Here is a 3,872-nt window from a genome sequence, read left to right as displayed (position 1 = left end):
CCCACACCATCAGAAGCTCAAGTTCTGATGGCTATCATCCAGTACCATATGCCTAATTGCGCCTCCCTTTTCCTGCTCTCATAATTGGTAGATGCTTACACTTTGGAGAGCATTGGCACAGGCAAAAAAATTGAGAACACTGGCAAAGCTAAGAAACTGGAAAGGAAGATTTCAGCCTTTTTTTTTCTTTTGAGATTTCAACCTAATCTTTTTGAGGTTTCCATGATGCCATACCTTTCATTTGTTTTTCTGAAACATAAACTTCCCAACTATTTATTTTAATGTCATGTACAAAAAGTTACAAATATCTTCTATTAATTCTTTCAGAACTTCATTGCTTAGTTGTTTTTTTTTTAAACAGGTGCAGTGATCACTGCCATTGCAAAGCACAAGAATGTTCTTTATTTTGCAAATTAAGACTCTGAGTCTCAGGAATCAAGAGATTTCTAGGACTTTGAATGCACATAGATATTTTCTTTGTCTTCAAACAAGTACTATGCCCTAATGTGCAACATAAAAATTACACACTGAACCACTTCTCTACATCAGTGATTTTTTTTCCCCTGATACTTTAACTTGTTTTGTTTTTTTTTAACTTTAGTTTTAAATGGAGAAATGTATATTGTGCTTATCACATATCTTGGAAGAAAAACCTCAGTGCCGGTAACCAGTACAGTCATTATAGATAGTGCTGTAGAGAGGAAGAGACTCAGAGGAGGGTGGGTGATGGGTACCTTTGCTTTTGTACCCAACCCAGGATGCAGTGTTCTATTAGACCCTATTGGTTTATGATCTTGTTATGTCATTCTATACCCTTGATGATTTTTTGTCCAGTTTTATCAGTTGTTGAGAAAAGGGCTTAAGGTGTGCAACTATAACTGCAAATTTGTCGACTTCTCCTGTCTGTTCCACAAGTTTGTTGCTTCACGTATTTTGCAACTCTGTTGTTTTGCACATAGGCATTTAAAGTGCCTATGTCTTTTTAATAGATTAACTTCATTTTTTTTTTTAGAAATAAATGTAACTTGCCTTATTTCACTCCTTTGGTAGCTTTTTCAAAAAAATTGTTTATTTTTAATTACAGGATAGTTGCTTTATAGAATTTTGTGGTTTTCTGTCAAACCTCAACATGAATCAGCCATAGGTATACATATATCCCCTACCTCTCGAACCTTCTTTCCATCTCCCTCCCCAACCCCTCCCCCAGGAGGATACAGAGCCCTTACTTGAGTTTCCTGAGACATACAGCAAATTCCCGTTGGCTATCTATTTTACATATGGTAGTGTAAGTTTCCATGTTACTCTCTCCATACATCTCACCCTCTCCTTCCCTTTCCCTGTGTCCATAAGTCTGTTCTCTATGTCTGTTTCTCCACTGCTGCCTTATCAATAAATTCTTTAGTACTATCTTTCTAGATTCTGATATATGCATTAGTATATTTATCTTTCTATTTTTCACTCACTTCACTCATATGATAGGCCCTAGGTTCATCCACCTCATTAGAACTGACTCAAATGTGTTCCTTTTTATGACTAAGTAGTATCCCATTGTGTATATGTAGCACAACCTCTTTATCCATTCTTCTGTCAATGGACATCTAGGTTGCCCCCATGTTCTAGCTATTGTAAATAGTGTTGCAGTGAGCAATGGGATACATGTCTTTTTCAACCCTGGTTTCCTCAGGGTATATGCCTAGGAGTGGGATTGCTGGGTCATATGGTGGTTTTATTCCTAGTTCTTTAAGGAATCTCCATACCATCTTCCATAGTGGTTGTGTCAATTTACATTCCCACCAACAGTGCAAGAGCGTTCCCTTTTCTCCACACCCTCTCCAGCATTTGTTTGTAGACTTTTTGATGATGGCCATTCTGACCAGTGTGAGGAATGTACTACTATCTCATTGTAGTTTTGATTTGCATTTCTCTAATAATGAGCGATGTTGAGCATCTTTTCATGTGTTTGTTAGCCATTTGTATGTCTTCTTTGGAGAAATGTCTGTTTAGGTCTTTTCCCCACTTTTGATTGGGTTATTTGTTTTCCTGGTATTGAGTTGCATGAGCTGCTTGTATATTTTGGAAGTTAATCCTTTGTCGGTTGTTTCATTTGCTATTATTTTCTCCCATTCTGAGGGCTGTCTTTTCACCTTGCTTATAGTTTCCTTTGCTGTGCAAAAGCTTTTAAGTTTAATCAGGTCCCACTTGTTTACTTTTGTTTTTATTTCCATTACTCTAGGAGGTGGGTCATAGAGGATCTTGCTTTGATTTATGTCATTGAGTGTTCTGCCTATGTTTTCCTCTAAGAGTTTTATAGTTTCTGGTCTTACATTTAGGTCTTTAATCCATTTTGAGTTTATCTTTGTGTATGGTGTTAGGAAGTGTTCTAATTTCATTCTTTTACATGTAGCTGTATAGTTTAGAAAGACTTCTTTATCATTGAGTAATCTCCCCCTCTGTCTCTAGTAATTTTCTTTGCTCTGAGATCTACTGTATCTGATATTAATATAGCCACTCATGCTTTTGAATAATATTAGCATGGTACACCTTTTTCCATTTTTCTTTTCTTTTCTTTTTTTTCCATTGACTGATTTTATTTTATTGTTTTTATTTTATTTTTTAAATTTTACTTTATTTTACTTTACAGTACTGTATTGGTTTTGCCATACATTGACATGAATCCACCACAGGTGTATATGAGTTCCCAATCCTGAACCCCCCCCCCCCCACCTCCCTCCCCATATCATCCCAGTGCACCAGCCCCAAGCATCCTGTATCCTGTATCGAACCTAGACTGGTGATTTGTTTCTTACATGATAGTATACATGTTTCAATGCCATTCTCCCAAATCATCCCACCCTCTCCCTCTCCCACAGAGTTCAAAAGTCTGTTCTATACATCTGAGTCTCTTTTGCTGTCTCGAATACAGTGTTATCATTACCATCTTTCTAAATTCCATATATATGTGTTGCTGCTAAGTCACTTCAGTCGTGTCCGACTCTATGCAACCCCATAGACGGCAGCGCACAAGGTTCCGCCGTCCCTGGGATTCTCCAGGCAAGAACACTGGAGTGGGTTGCCATTTCCTTCTCCAATGCATGAAAGTGAAAAGTGAAAGTGAAGTCGCTCAGTTGTGTCCAACCCTCAGCGACCCCATGGACTGCAGCCTTCTGGGCTCCTTCGTCCATGGGATTTTCCAGGCAAGAGTACTGGAGTGGGGTGCCATTGCCTTCTCCATATATATGTGTTAGTAAACTGTACTGGTGTTTTTCTTTCTGGCTTACTTCACTCTGTATAATTGGCTCCAGTTTCATCCACCTCATTACAACTGATTCAAATGTATTCTTTTTAATGGCTGAGTAATACTCCATTGTGTTTATGTACCACAGCTTTCTTATCCATTGCCAACTTTCTTATATAGCTATATTTGAAATTAATTCTTATATACAGCATATAATTGAATGTTTTAAATCCACTCTGCCAATTTTTGTCTTTTAATTGGCATTTAGATCATTGAAATTTCATGTAATCATTGATATGTGCGTGCATGCATGCTAAGTCGTATTAGTCATGTCAGACTCTTTGCGAACCCATCAACTGCAGCCCACCAGCTCCTCTGTCCATGGAATTCTCCAGGCAAGAACACTGGAGTGGGTTGCTGTGCCCTCCTTCAGGGGGTCTCCCCGACCCAGGGATCAAACCTGGGTCTCCTGCATTGGCAGACATGTTCTTTACCACTAGCACACCTGGGAAGCCCAATCTTTGATATATTAGAGCTTAAAACTATTCTTTTGGATTTTAAAAAATTTGTTTTCTCTTTTTGTTTCTAATCTCTTTCCCTCTGTCTTACTGTGGGTTACTTCACATTATTTATTTCA

Source organism: Capricornis sumatraensis, chromosome 3 (assembly GCF_032405125.1).
Source record: "Capricornis sumatraensis isolate serow.1 chromosome 3, serow.2, whole genome shotgun sequence".
In the NCBI taxonomy this organism is placed as follows: Eukaryota; Metazoa; Chordata; class Mammalia; order Artiodactyla; family Bovidae; genus Capricornis; species Capricornis sumatraensis.
This window is presented reverse-complemented; position numbering follows the sequence as displayed.